The 15,658-nt window shown below is 39.3% G+C and overlaps 2 non-coding genes across 2 annotated transcripts; both read right to left on the bottom strand.

Moving 5' to 3' along the window:
- Nucleotides 1-3,086: 3,086 nt before the first annotated feature.
- On the bottom strand, nt 3,087-3,190 carry LOC130952732 (small nucleolar RNA R71). The gene has a single exon (XR_009074913.1). It is a non-coding gene; the product is annotated as a small nucleolar RNA R71 (small nucleolar RNA).
- A 12,115-nt stretch (nt 3,191-15,305) lies between these two features.
- LOC130956490 (small nucleolar RNA R71) lies at nt 15,306-15,412 on the bottom strand. The gene has a single exon (XR_009077134.1). It is a non-coding gene; the product is annotated as a small nucleolar RNA R71 (small nucleolar RNA).
- Nucleotides 15,413-15,658: the final 246 nt, after the last annotated feature.

Below are 15,658 nucleotides of genomic sequence, written 5' to 3'. Positions count from 1 at the left end.
AAGATTTTGAAAAGATAAGATTTTTAAATTTTTGAAAATTTGACTTGACTTGTAAGAAACAACTAATTTTTAAAATTTTTGACTAAGTCAACTCAAATTTTCGAAAATTTGGAGAGAAATAAGGAAAAGATATTTTATTTTTGATTTTTAAAATTTTTGATGATGAGAGAGAAAAACATAAAAATGATCCAAAACATGAAAATTTTGGATCAAAACACATGATGCATGCAAGAACACTATGAATGTCAAGATGAACACCAAGAACACTATGAAGATCATGATGAACATCAAGAACATAATTTTGAAAAATTTTTTATCCAAAGAAAACATGCAAGACACCAAACTTTGAAATCTTTAATGCATGGACTCTAACAAACGAAAAATGCATATGAAAAACAACAAAAGATACAAAACAAGAAAATATCAAGATCAAACAAGAAGACTTACCAAGAACCACTTGAAGATCATGAAGAACACTATGCATGCATGAATTTTCGAAAAATGCAAGAAATATATTTTTAAAACATGCAATTGACACCAAACTTAAAATGTGACTCAAGACTCAAACAAGAAATACAAAATATTTTTGATTTTTTATGATTTTATGATTTTTTTGGTATTTCCTTTATTTATTTTCGAAAAAAGGGAAAAAAAAAATTTTTGAAAAATTTTTGAAAACAAAACAAAAAGAAAATTACTTTGAACCGTCAGTTGTCCATACTCGAACAATCCCCGGCAACGGCGCCAAAAACTTGGTGGACGAAAATGTGATTCATATGTTTATGCATTTTGTAAAATTCATTGCCTTTTCTTTCCCTGGCAATGGCGCCAAAAACATGATGCCAAAACCATGGTTCACAACTATGTGTGGGCACAACTCCGTTCAACTAACCAGCAAGTGTACTGGGTCGTCCAAGTAATAAACTTTACGTGAGTAAGGGTCGATTCCACAGAGATTGTTGGTATGAAGCAAGCTATGGTCACCTTGTAAATCTCAGTCAGGCGGATTATTGGTTTAAATATGATTAATGGAATAAATAGAAAATAAAGATAAATAAACTAAGATAGAAATACTTATGTAAATTAATGGTGGGAATTTTAGATAGGCGTATGGAGATGCTGTGCTCCTCTTGAATCTCTGCTTTCCTACTTCTTCCTTCTTCCTTCTCATCACTCCTTTCTATGGCAAGCTGTATGTAGTGCATCACCGTTGTCAATGGCTACATCCCATCCTCTCAGTGAAAAAGGTCCAAATGCTCTGTCACAGCACAGCTAATCATCTGTCGGTTCTCAATCAGGTTGGAATAGAATCCCTTGATTCTTTTGCGTCTGTCACTAACGCCCAGCCTTCAGGAGTTTGAAGCTCGTCACAGTCATTCAATTCCGGAATCCTACTCGGAATACCACAGACAAGGTTAGACTTTCCGGATTCCCATGAATGCCACCATCAATTCTAGCTTATACCACGAAGATTCTGTTTAAGGAATCCAAGAGATATGCGCCCGGCCTAAGGTAGAACGGAAGTGGTTGTCAATCACGTGCGTTCATAGGTGAGAATGATGATGAGTGTCACGGATCATCACATTCATCAAGGTGAAGTGCAACGAATATCTTAGAATAGGAATAAAGAGAATTAAATAGAAAATAGTAGTAATTGCATTGAAACTTGAGGTACAGCAGAGCTCCACACCCTTAATCTATGGTGTGTAGAAACTCCACCGTTGAAAATACATAAGTGAAAGGTTCAGGCATGGCCGAATGGCCAGCCCCCAAAATGTGATCAATAGTCTCCTAAGATGAAGAATAAAACAAAACTGAGACTAAAGATGTCTAATACAATAGTAAATTATCCTATTTATACTAGACTAGCTACTAGGGTTCACAGGAGTAAGTAATTGATGCATAAATCCACTTTCGGGGCCCACTTGGTGTATGTTTGGGCTGAGCTTGAGTGTTACACGAGCTGAGGCTTATCTTGGAGTTGAACGCCAAGTTGTAACGTGTTTTGGGCGTTCAACTCCGGGTCGTGACGTGTTTCTGGCGTTTTACTCCAGACAGCAACATGGAATTGGGGTTGAGCGCCAATTTGCATCGTCAATTCCCGAATATAGTATGGACTATTATATATTGCTGGAAAGCTCTGGATGTCTACTTTCCAACGCCGTTGAGAGCGCGCCATTTGGGGTTCTGTAGCTCCAGAAAATCCATTTCAAGTGCAGGGAGGTCAGATTCCAACAGCATCAGCAGTCCTTTGTCAGCCTCCTATCAGAGTTTTGCTCAAATCCCTCAATTTCAGCCAGAAATTACCTGAAATCACAGAAAAACACACAAACTCATAGTAAAGTCCAGAAATGTGAATTTATCATAAAAACTAATGAAAACATCCCAAAAAGTAGCTTGAACTTACTAAAAACTACCTAAAAACAATGCCAAAAAGCGTATAAATTATCCGCTCATCAGTATGAAATGTGTAATGTGTCATGAGGTGAAGATAGAATAGCAAAAAGTCCTATTTATAGTGAACTAGTGACCTAGGGTTTACAAGAATGAGTAAATGACGTAAAAATCCACTTCCGGGGTCCACTTGGTGTGTGCCTGGGCTGAGCATTGAAGCTTTCATGTGTAGAGACTTTTCCTGGAGTTAAACGCCGGCTTTTGTGCCAGTTTGGGCGTTTAACTCCCACTTCTATGCCAGTTCAGGCGTTAAACGCCGGGAGTTCTTGAGCTGATTTGGAACGCCGGTTTGGGCCATCAAATTTCGGGCAAAGTATGGACTATTATATATTGCTGGAAAGCTCAGGATGTCTACTTTCCAACGCAGTTGAAAGCGCGCCAATTGGGCTTCTGTAGCTCCAGAAAATCCAGTTTGAGTGCAGGGAGGTTAGAATCCAACAGCATCTGCAGTCCTTTTCAGCCTCTGAATCAGATTTTTGCTCCGGTCCCTCAATTTCAGCCAGAAAATACCTGAAATCACAGAAAAAGACACAAACTCATGGTTGAACTCACAACCTAAAGATAGTTTGGACTCCTGGGATAAGCTGGTCACGGCCTTCTTGGATAAATTCTTTCCTCCTCAAAAGCTGAGCAAGCTTAGAGTGGATGTTCAGACCTTCAAGCAAAAAGATGGTGAATCCCTCTATGAAGCTTGGGAAAGATACAAGCAGATGACCAAAAAGTGTCCTTTTGACATGTTTTCAGAATGGACCATATTAGATATATTCTATTATGGTCTATCTGAGTTTTCCAAGATGTCAATGGACCATTCTGCAGGTGGATCTATTCACTTAAAGAAAACGCCTGCAGAAGCTCAATAACTTATTGACATGGTTGCAAATAACCAATTCATGTACACTTCTGAGAGGAATTTCGTGAATAATGGGACACCTCAGAGGAAGGGAGTTCTTGAAATTGATGCTCTGAATGCCATATTGGCTCAGAACAAAGTGTTGACTCAACAAGTCAACATGATCTCTCAAAGTCTGAATGGATGGCAAAATGCATCCAACAATACTAAAGAGGCAGCTTCTGAAGAAGCTTATGATCCTGAGAACCCTGCAATGGCAGAGGTTAATTACATGGGTGAACCTTATGGAAACACCTATAATTCATCATGGAGAAATCATCCAAATTTCTCATGGAAGGATCAACAAAAGCCTCAACAAGGCTTTAATAATGGTGGAAGAAACAGGCTAAGCAATAACAATCCTTTTCTATCATCTTCTCAGCAATAGACAGAGAATTCTGAACAGAGCCCCTCTAACTTATCAAACATAGTCTCTGATCTGTCTAAGGCGACTTTAAGTTTTATGAGTGAAACAAGATCCTCCATTAGAAATTTGGAGGCACAAGTGGGCCAGCTGAGTAAGAAAATCATTGAAACTCCTCCCAGTATTCTCCCAAGCAATACAGAAGAGAATCCAAAGGGAGAGTGCAAGGCCATTGATGTAATCAATATGGCCGAATGCACAAGGGAGGAGAAGGACGAAAATCAAAGTGAGGAAGACCTCCTGGGACGTCTCTCAAACAAGAAGGAGTTCCCTATTGAGGACTTAAAGGAATCTGAGACTCATATAGAGACCATAGAGATTCTACTAAATCTCCTTTTGCCATTCATGAGCTCTGAAGACTATTCTTCCTCAGAAGAGGATGAAGATATGACTGGAGAGCAAGTTGCTCAATACCTAGGAGCTATCATGAAGCTGAATGCCAAGTTGTTTGGTAATGAGACTTGGGAAGGTGAACCTCCCCTGCTCATTAGTGAACTAGATACATGGGTTCAGAAAATCTTACCTCAAAAGAGACAAGATCCTGGCAAATTCTCAATACCCTGTACCATAGGCACCATGACCTTTAACAAGGCTCTGTGTGATCTGGGGTCAGGGATAAATCTTATGCCACTATCTGTAATGGAGAAACTAGGAATCATTGAGGTACAGCCTACCTTATTCTCATTGCAATTGGCAGACAAGTTAGTAAGAGAAGCTTATGGATTAGTAGAGGACGTGTTAGTAAAGGTTGAAGGCCTTTACATCCCTGCTGATTTCATAATCTTAGACACTAGGAAGGAAGAAGATGAATGCATCATCCTTGGAAGACCCTTCCTAGCCACAGCAGAAGCTGTGATAGATGTTAATAGAGGAGAATTAGTCCTTCAATTAAATGGGGACTACCTTGTGTTTAAGGCACACGGCTATCCTTCTGTAACAAGGGAGAGTAAGCATGCAGAGCTTCTCTCAATGCAGAGTCAAACAGAGCCCCCACAGTCAAACTCTAAGTTTGGTGTTGGGAGGCTACAACCAAACTCTAAGTTTGGTGTTGAACCCCCACATTCAAACTCTAAGTTTGGTGTTGGGAGGTCCCAACAATGCTCTGAACATCTGTGAAGCTCCATGAGAGCTCACTGTCAAGCTATTGACATTAAAGAAGTGCTTATTGGGAGGCAACCCAATTTTTATTTATCTAATTTTATTTTTATTTTATTGTTATTTTGTGTTTTAGTAGGTTCATGATCATGAGGAGTCACAAAAAAAATATTAAAATTAAAAACAGAATCAAAAACAGCAGAGGAAAAATCACACCCTGGAGGAAGGACTTACTGGCGTTTAAATGCCAGTAAGGTGCATCTGGCTGGCGTTCAACGCCAGAACAGAGCATGGATCTGGTGCTGAACGCCAGAAACAAGCAAGATCCTGGTGTTTGGACGCCAGGAATGTGCCCTGAGAAAAGCTGGCGCTGAACGCCAGTAACAAGCATGGAACTGGCGTTCAACGCCAGAAACATGCTGCACATGGGCGTTGAACGCCCAGAACGTGCATCACTTCGGCATTTAAACGCCAGAATGGTATGCTAAGGCATTTTACATGCCTAATTGGTGCAGGGATGTAAATCCTTGACACCTCAGGATCTGTGGACCGTACAGGATCATCTCAGGATCTGTGGACTCCACAGGATCCCCACCTAACATATTCCCACCTTACCTCCTAATTAATCCTATAACACACTTTCCCAAAAACCCTTCACCAATCACCTCAACCTCTCTTCCCAATTACCCCATTCACCACTCACATCCATCCACTCTTCCCCATAAACCCTACCTACCTTCAAAATTCAAAAATCTTTCCCACCCAAACCCACCCTAAATGGCCGAACCTACCCTCTCCCCCTCCCTATATATACCCCTCCATTCTACTTTATTTTCACACAACACAACCCCCTCTTCTATACCTTGGCCGAATACACCTCCCCTTCTCCTCCATATTTTCTTCTTCTTCTTCTTATCTTCTTTCTTCTCTTGCTCGAGGGCGAGCAATATTTTAAGTTTGGTGTGGTAAAAGCATAAGCTTTTTGTTTTTCCATTACCATTAATGGCACCCAAGGCCAGAAAATCCTCTAGAAAAGGAAAAGGGAAGACAAAAGCTTCCACTTCCGAGTCATGGGAGATGGAAAGATTCATCTCCAAAGCCCATCAAGACCATTTCTATGATGTTGTGGCCAAGAAGAAGGTGATCCCTGAGGTCTCTTTCAAGCTCAAGAAAAATGAGTATCCGGAGATCCGACATGAGATCCAAAGAAGAGGTTGGGAAGTTCTAACCAACCCCATTCAACAAGTCAGAATCTTAATGGTTCAAGAGTTCTATGCCAATGCATGGATCACTAGGAACCATGATCAAAGTGTGAACCCGAATCCAAAGAATTATCTTACAATGGTTTGGGGGGAAATACTTAGATTTTAGTCCGGAAAATGTGAGGTTGGCGTTCAACTTACCCATGATGCAAGGAGATGCACGCCCCTACACTAGAGGGTCAACTTTAATCAAAGGTTGGACCAAGTCCTTTTGGATATATGTGTGGAAGGAGCTCAATGGAAAAGAGACTCCAAAGGCAAGCCGGTTCAACTAAGAAGACTGGACCTCAAGCCTGTGGCTAGAGGATGGTTGGAGTTCATTCAACGCTCCATCATAGCATCATGATTGGAGAGGAAGTAGAAATTCATGAAGTCATCTCCCATGAATTCTACAAAATAGCCGATAAGTCCTCTACTTTGGCAAGGTTAGCTTTTCCTCATCTTATTTGCCATCTATGTTACTCAGCTGGAGTTATCATAGAAGGAGGCATCCTCATTGAGGAGGACAAGCCCATCACTAAGAAAAGGATGGAGCAAACAAGAGAGCCCACTCATGAAACCCAAGAGGCGCATGAGGAAGCTCATCACCAAGAAATCCCGGAGATGCCTCAAGGGATGCACTTTCCTCCCAACAACTATTGGGAACAACTCAACACTTCCTTAGAAGATTTGAGTTACAATGTGGAACAATTAAGGGTGGAACATCAAGAGCATTCCATCATTCTCCATGAAATAAGAGAAGATCAAAGAGCAATGAGGGAGGAGCAACAAAGGCAAGGAAGGGACATAGAAGAGCTTAAGGACATTGTTGGTCCTTCAAGAAGAAGACGCCACTAAGGTGGATTCATTCATTGTTCTTATTTTTCTACTTTTCGGTTTTTATATTATATGTTCATCTATGTTTTGTGTCTCTACTACATGATCATTAGTATGTAGTAACTATGTCTTAAAGCTATGAATAAATTCCATAAATCTTTCACCTTTCTTAAATGAAAAATGTTTTTAATTCAAAGGAATAAGAAGTACATGAGTTTCAAATTTATCCTTGAATTTAGTTTAATTATATTGATGTGGTGACAATACTTTTTGTTTTCTGAATGAATGCTTAAACAGTGCATATTTTTGATCTTGTTGTTTATGAATGTTAAAATTGTTGGCTCTTGAAAGAATGATGAACAAAGAGAAATGTTATTGATAATCTGAAAAATCATGAAATTGATTCTTGAAGCAAGAAAAAGCAGTGAAAAAGCAAAAGCTTGTGAAAAAAAAATTGCGAAAAAAAATAAAAAGAAAAATAAAAAAAGTAAGCAGAAAAAGCCAATAGCCCTTAAAACCAAAAGGCAAGGGTAAAAAGGATCCAAGGCTTTGAGCATCAATGGATAGGAGGGCCCAAGGAAATAAAATCCAGGCCTAAGCGGCTAAATCAAGCTGTCCCTAACCATGTGCTTGTGGCATGTAGGTCCAAGTGAAAAGGTTGAGACTGAGTGGTTAAAGTCATGATCCAAAGCAAAAAGAGTGTGCTTAAGAGCTCTGGACACCTCTAACTGGGGACTCTAGCAAAGCTAAGTCACAATCTGAAAAGGTTCACCCAATCATGTGTCTGTGGCATTTATGTATCCGGTGGTAATACTGGAAAACAAAGTGCTTAGGGCCACGACCAAGACTCATAAAAGTAGCTTTGTTCAAGAATCAACATACTTAACTAGGAAAATCAATAACACTATCCGAAATTCTAAGTTCCTAGAGAAGCCAATCATTCTAAACTTCAAAGGAAAAAGTGAGATGCCAAAACTGTTCAGAGGCAAAAAGCTACAAGTCCCGCTCATCTAATTAGAATTAATATTCATTGATATTTTCGGATTTATAGTATATTCTCTTCTTTTTATCCTATTTTGTTTTCAGTTGCTTGGGGACAAGCAACAATTTAAGTTTGGTGTTGTGATGAGCGGATAATTTATACACTTTTTTGCATTGTTTTTAGGTAGTTTTTAATATAATCTAGTTATTTTTAGGGATGTTTTCATTGATTTTTATGCTAAATTCACATTTCTGGACTTTACTATGAGTTTGTGTATTTTTCTGTGATTTCAGGTGTTTTCTGGCTGAAATTGAGGGACCTGAGCAAAACTCTGATAGGAGGCTGACAAAGGACTGCTGATGCTGTTGGAATCTGACCTTCCTTCACTCGAAATAGATTTTCTGGAGCTACAGAACTCTAAATGGTACGCTCTCAACGGCGTTGGAAAGTAGACATCCAGAGCTTTTCAGCAATATATAATAGATGATGTAAACTGGCGTTCAACGCCAGCTCCATGTTGCTGTTTGGAGTCAAACGACAGAAACACGTCACGAAACAGAGTTGAACGCCCAAAACATGCTACAACTTGGCGTTCAACTCCAAGAGAAGCCTCAGCTCGTGGATAGATCAAGCTCAGCCCAAACATACACCAAGTGGGCCCCGGAAGTGGATTTATGCATCAATTACTTACTTCTGTAAACCCTAGTAGCTAGTCTAGTATAAATAGAACCTTTTATTATTGTTTTAAGAGTCTTTGATCATTCGGTCTTGTGACCACATGGGGGCTGGCCATTCGGCCATGCCTGAACATCTTTCACTTATGTATTTTCAACGGTGGAGTTTCTACACACCATAGATTAAGGGTGTGGAGCTCTGCTGTACCTCAAGTTTTAATGCAATTACTATCATCTTCTATCCAATTTGATTTATTCCTGTTCTAAGATATTTGTTGCACTTCAACTTGATGAATGTGATGATCTGTGACACTCATCATCATTCTCACCTATGAACGCGCGTGATTGACAACCACTTCCGTTCTACCTTAGACCGGACGCATATCTCTTGGATTCCTTAATCAAAATCTTCGTGGTATAAGCTAGAATTGATGGTGGCATTCATGGGAATCCGAAAAGTCTAACCTTGTTTGTGGTATTTCGAGTAGGATTCTGGGATTGAATGACTGTGACGAGCTTCAAACTCCTGAAGGCTGGGCGTTAGTGACAGACGCAAAAGAATCACGGGATTCTATTCCAACCTGATTGAGAACCGACATATGATTAGCCGTGCTGTGACAGAGCATTTGGACCTTTTTCACTGAGAGGATGGGATGTAGCCATTGACAACGGTGATGCCCTACATACAGCTTGCCATGGAAAGGAGTAAGAAGGATTGGACAAAAGCAGTAGGAAAGCAGAGATTCAGGAGGAGCACAACATCTCCATACGCCTATCTGAAATTCCCACCATTAATTTACATAAGTATTTCTATCCTATTTTATTTATCTTTTAATTATCTAATCCAATCACATTTGAATCAGCCTGACTGACATCTACAAGATGACCATAGCTTACTTCATACCAACAATCTCTGTGGGATCGACCCTTACTCACGTAAGGTTTATTACTTGGACGACCTAGTACACTTGCTGGTTAGTTGAGCGAAGTTGTGGAAAGAAAGTGCTAAGTTAATAGATGCACATACCAAAGAGCCATTATTGATGATCACAACTTCGTCCACCATGGACGATGCGGACGCGTCACATGCGCGATCTGCAATAATTCAGAAAACGCTGGTTACGAATTTCTGGGCTGTTTTGACCCACTTTCCAGCCCAGAAAATACATATTAGAAGCTGCAGAATGGACAAAGCAAGTGGTCCCCACCCATCAACTGAAAATCTGTTAATTAATTTGAATTTAAATTCAAATCTTATCTTTTAGGAAAAGATGTTATCTTAATTTAAAATATTAGATTTTAAATTAATTAGGATTAGTTATAAAAAGGGGAGACTTCTTTTCTATTGAGGACATTACATTACATTAGAGGGATTCTATTAGGGAATTCTATACAAAATTTACATTCTACATTCTATGAGCAACTAAACCTCCACTGTTAAGGTTAGGAGCTCTGTCTATTTGTATGGATTGATTTTATTACTTTTTCTATTTTAATTTATGTTTTGGATTTATATTTAAGAATTGTTTTCGTTCTTTATCTTATGAATTTGGGTGGAACGGAAGTATGACCCTCTTTCTATTTGAGTTCTTGTATAACTTGGAAAAGCTCTATACTTGAACAACAGCTTGAAAACATATTCTCCTAAATTCTAATTATCTGGATTTAACGGGATACGTGACATATAATCCTTTTATTCTTTGGGTAATTAGAGTTTTTGTGGCATGCAAACTGGAATTTGATCATGTACCCTTTAATTGGAATTAATTGACCAAGGAATTGGCAGTTAATGATTTTTAGAGGAGACTAGGAAGGTCTAAGGAATTAGGGTCTAGTCACATATAGTTTGCCATAAATTAAATCCTACATAATTAAAATAGTTAGTAAGAAAAGTTAATCTGGAAAAATAGATAACTCTGAAGCCTTAACTGTTTATCCATATTTCATTCCCAATTTATTTAATTGTCTATACTTTTGATATTTTGAATTCGAACTTAAACCTTTTGAACATCTCAAAACCAATTTCTGCTTGCCTAACTAAGCTTATCACTCAATAACTGTTGCTTAATCCATCCATCCTCGTGGGATCGACCCTTACTCACGTAAGGTATTACTTGGTATGACCCGGTGCACTTGCCGGTTAGTAAGTGTGGGTTATAAAATCCCCGGCAACGGCGCCAAAAACTTGATGTGGATTTTATAACCCACACTTACTAACCGACAAGTACACCGGGTCGTACCAATTAATACCTTACGTGAGTAAGGGTTGATCCCACGAGGATTGATGGATTAAGTAACAGTTATTGAGTGATAAGCTTAGTTAGGCAAGCAGAAATTGGTTTTGAGATGTTCAAAAGGTTTAAGTTCGAATTCAAAATATCAAAAGTATAGACAATTAAATAAATTGGGAATGAAATATGGATAAACAGCGTTTTCTGAATTATTGCAGATCGCGCATGTGATGCGTCCGCGTCGTCCACGCGCTCGCGTCATTTGTGCAGATTCTAGTCCACGCGTTCGCGTCAGGCATGCGATCGCATCATTGCGATTTCTCCATTCCGCGCGGTCGCGTGAGCCATGCGTCCACGTCGGTCTTCGCTGGTCATCTCTTTGGTTTCTTCTTTTTCTCTGCAGAAACTTCATCAAATCCCTCCGAATGCTACCTAAAATAAATAAAATTGCACAAAACTCAAAATAGTATCCATAGTGGCTAAAATATAATTAATTCTTAATTAAACTCAACAAATTAGATGCAAATTCACTAGGAAAAGATAGACAAGATGTTCACGCATCACAACACCAAACTTAAACTGTTGCTTGTCCTCAAGCAACCAAAACTAATATAAGCTTATGATGTGAATTTGCATGAGAATGAGAGTTCGATTAAGCTCATGTCTCTTTTTATAGTGGGGTTTATAACTGTAATCCTGAATAGTTTTGGCATCTCACTCCCCTTTGAATAAGAAGGATGTCACTGGCACCTGGAATTAGAATTCGGATGATATTATGAATTCTATGATCTTTACATTTCACTTTAATCCTTGAACATAGCAAAATTTACTTTAATTTATTTTTCTTTGGTGCTTTGCACCTTGAGCCTAGCCGTGACTTTAAATGTTTTGTCTCAAGAGTTACTTGACACAAAAACACCACAAGCACTTAAATGGAGAACTCCCTTTGAGTTCTGATTTTTCTTTCAGTTACTCCCAGACAGTGGTGCTCAAAGCCTTTGGCATACTCTGTTAAACGCACTTGGTCTCGACTCTAAGTGTTCTGTCTCAAGGATTACTTGACACAGTCACATCACAAGCATATGACTAGGGAAACAACTCTTTGAGCTTTTTAATCATGTCTGACCTCCCTAGTCATTGATGCTCAGAGCCTTGGACCTTGCTTTTATTATTATTTATTTATTTATATTAATAATTTTTTCTTTTGCTGTTTCTTTTGCTTCAAGGATTAAATTTTTGTTTATTTCAGAGAAGTCATAATAATTCTCTAAATTCCTGTTCCTTATACATCAACATCACTTGATTCAAATTCAAATATGCATTGTTCATATCATGCATTCAAAAATCACAGAAAATACCATCACTTTTAAGTAAATAAGACTATTCTTAGAATTAAACTCAATTTCTCATGCAATACATCACTTCTTTTCTTTTTTTTTTTAGATTAAAGTTCAGTGAGTGGTACATAAAACATCTTTTCAGCATAAAACAAAGGAAACTAAACTAGTCCTAGGATTCTAACTAATAAAGGATCATGCAACAAACAAAACAAAATAGCAGAAAACCGGAACATAGCATAGAAAAAGAAGGGAGGAATAAAAAATAAGAAAGGAACTCAACCACCTTAGTTATCCTAGTGGTCGTTTTATTCTTCAGGTTGTGCTCCTCAGTGAAGATGATTCGCCTCCCTCTTTGGTGCTATAGGAATAAATAGAAAAACCCTTAAGCGAAGCGTCAACAACAAACTTAAAGGTTTGCTTGTCTTCAAGCAAATAAGAACTGAAAATAGAAGAGACAAATATTATGAGGAGATAAAAATAAAAGGATAAAAGAATAAGAGAGAATTAGGATTGGGAGAGAGAGAGAAAGAAAACTGGGCGGCGAACTAGTGTGGCGCAAGCGACGCAAACGCATGGGGCATGCGTTCGCGTGATTGTGTTTTAGTTAGTTGACGCGGTCGCGTTGCTCACGCGGTCGCGTGACCCATGTTATGCTTCGGGCGCGAGTGCAGCTTCGCACCTGCACAACCCTCTGTTCGAATTTAAATATTTGCCAAATTTGGGGTGACGCGATCGCGTGGGGCATGCGATCGCGTAAGTGGCTTCAGAAGGGAATGACGCGGACGCGTCGGTGACGCGGTCACGTGATAGGGATTATGCGTCTAGCACCAAGCCAGCACCACTCCAGCACAATATTTGGTTGTGCACCCTTTTTACGTCGAAAATCAGGGCACGCGGCCGCGTGGGTCACGCGGTCGTGTGGGAGGCTAATATTCCCACAAGACGTGGACGCGTCAGCAATGCGGTCGCGTGGGGCGATTTGTGCCTGATAAACCACTATTTTATGGTTTATATTGTGTTTAATTGTGTGGTTTTATCATGATCCTTACCCACTTATTCATTAAATTAGCATGCATTTAGATTTTCTTCCTGAATTTATTACATGGTTGAAAACTGCTTCTTAGAAACTTTAATTATGTATTTTTAATTCTCCTTTATTCCATTCAATGCCGTGATCTGTGTGTTGAGTGTTTCAGGCTTTACATGGAATGAATGAATGGGAGATTGGAAAAGAAGCTGGCAAAAATGGAAGGAACACAAGAATTTGAGGAGATAACCAGCGAGAAGTAACGCGGTCGCATGGCTCACGCGACCGCGCGAAGGAGAGCAAATCGCAGTGACGCGGCCACATGGCTCACGCGGCCGCGCGGATTGGAAAAGCTCAAGCGACGCGGTAGCGTGGACGACGCGGACGCGTGGCATGGAAAAGCGCGAGTGACGCGTCCGCATGAGTGACGCGATCGCGTGACATGTGCGATTTGCATAATCTGCAGAATTTGCTGGGGGCGATTTTGGACCTGATTTCGACCCAGTTTTCGGCCCGGAACAGCAGACTAGAGCCAGAGAAAATGCAGAAACAGAGCACAACATTCATTCTACACAGTTTTTAGTTTTAGATCTAGTTTTCACTCCTCCTCTAGGGTTTTCTCTTTAGGTTTTAGAATTTAATTTTTAATTGGTCTTAGCATTGGAACATTGAGAAGAGTTATTTCCTCATCAAGACTTCGTCATTCTAGTTCATTCTCTTAACTTGGTTTATTTCTTCCATGTTCTTTGCTTTGTTCAATCTTTTCATTTGAATACTTTTATGGTTATTTAATACAAGAATTATTTCTTTCATTTTAATCCATTTTACCTTCCAATAATCATGTCTTCTTTTAATTCCCTTTCATATGTTATGGATTTATTATTTACAATGAGCGAGTAGTTCCCCTCACTTGATGGGGAGTTGATTGAAAGGAACTCTTGAGTTGGAAGGATTGAAAGAGAATTTGTAATTGGGTTAACCGTTGCATTGCTATCTTGTCATTAACACCAATCCCATTGAACTAAGTGGGTTGCAACTCGTGAACAGATCTATCATTCCAACTTGTTTGACTTTCCTTTACCTAGTAAAGGATAACTAAACAGAACAACCATTAATTATAAATTAATCCTAAAATCACTCCATCAATAATAGAGATTCCAACTAATCAACTCCCAGTCAAGGCTTTTATTTATATTCTTCAAATTTCCTCAATTTAATTTTCCATCTACTTAACTCAACTTTTTGGAAACATCTAATTAATAAAACAGCATACTTTCCTGCAACTCGTTGGGAGACGACCTGGGACTCAAACTCCCAGTAATTTTTAATTTAAATTCTCTGTGACATATTTCTAAATTGATAGGCAGATTTTCGGTGAGTTAAGAACTATACCAGCAACGTAATTAATTAAATAATTTTTAATTCACCACTTTCTGTGCTCCATCAATTTTTGACGCCGTTGCCGGGGAGTTGCAATAGAGTGCTAAAGTTATTAATTAGAATTTATTTATTTGCATTTTATTTTTTTATTTTTACTATGAGCTGCATATTTCTTTCGTCAAATGACACGTTCACTACCTGACCCCAACTTGCCAATATTCGATCCTGAAATTGAAAGGACTATTTCACGAATAAGGCAAACTAAGCGTCGGTTAGTCCTCTCTGAGGACGAATCTGAACCGTCAGTTGAGGAAGAAACCAGCCCCCGTTATACTGATTCGGTTGTTTTACGTGCAGAAGACATGGCAGCTAGGAGAGTTACCATCCAGGAGGAAGGAGCTCCTGATTTTACGATGCAACCGTTTCAAGCGCATCATCCAGCGGTAGCTACAGATTTTGAAATAAAGATCGCACTGCTAAATTTGATGCCCAAGTTTCATGGCTTACCCGCTCAAGAGCCCATCAAGCACTTGAGAGATTTCCAGGCAGCCTGTTCTACTGTCAGGCGTGATGGTACTGATGAAACTTCAATTTTGCTGAAAGCTTTCCCGTTTTCTCTTGAGGGAAAAGCAAGAGAGTGGTACTATACTCAACCTCTAGCAAATATATCCAACTGGGATACACTCAGAAAGGAGTTTTTGGAGAAATTCTTTCCATCTGAAGTTACTGATAAACTGAGGAAGGATATCTCCACCATTGTTCAGGATGACAATGAGTCTCTCTTTGAATACTGGGAGCGCTTCAATAATCTTCTGGAAGCATGCCCCCACCACAGAATTGATAAGATGGTGTTACTCAGCTATATCACACAGGGTATGAGGCCCCAAGATAAGACCACATTGGAAAGTGCTAGCAATGGGTCTATGAAGAAGTACAAGACCACTGATGAAGCATGGCAATTGATCAGTGATTTAGCTGAATCTACTAGGAACCACAGGTAAAGACAAGGCCGTTCAAAAGTCATTGCAGAAGTATCCTCTAACAGAGAGACTGCGGCTCTAGCTCAGAGTATATGTGAGATGAC

Source organism: Arachis stenosperma, chromosome 1 (genome assembly GCF_014773155.1).
Source record: "Arachis stenosperma cultivar V10309 chromosome 1, arast.V10309.gnm1.PFL2, whole genome shotgun sequence".
NCBI lineage: Eukaryota > Viridiplantae > Streptophyta > Magnoliopsida > Fabales > Fabaceae > Arachis > Arachis stenosperma.
Note: the sequence above shows the minus strand (reverse complement) of the source record. Positions and strands in the feature narration are given on the sequence as shown.